Here is a 362-nt window from a genome sequence, read left to right as displayed (position 1 = left end):
GCTGGATCACTGCCCCAGCCCCAGGGTGGGGTCAAAGCAGGGGGCCCCTGTGGGCAGAAGCGCTGACACCAGGAGCCCAGGATTGCTGAGCTCAGCCTGCTGCAGATTGAAGGGGCTTTATCTGGGGAGGGCGAGGGGGAGTGCCTCGCTTAAGCCCCGGGTGCTGAGAGCAGCACCTGCCAGGCGGCCCCTGGGGACCTTGGCTCCGTCCTTGGCCCACATTGGTGGCGTGGCAGCCGGCACAGGGAGGCTCGCGCTGGAGGCAACGCGGGGCTGGAGCTCGCTGCCCATCCTGGTGTTGACCTCCAAGGAGCGGGTGAGCCTCAGAGCCACGGGGCCGAGGATGGGCGCCGGGGCCAGCG

Source organism: Nestor notabilis, unplaced genomic scaffold (assembly GCF_000696875.1).
Source record: "Nestor notabilis isolate BGI_N333 unplaced genomic scaffold, ASM69687v1 scaffold17038, whole genome shotgun sequence".
Lineage (NCBI taxonomy): Eukaryota > Metazoa > Chordata > Aves > Psittaciformes > Psittacidae > Nestor > Nestor notabilis.
The sequence above is the reverse complement of the archived record's forward strand: the minus strand, read 5'-3'. Positions refer to the sequence as shown.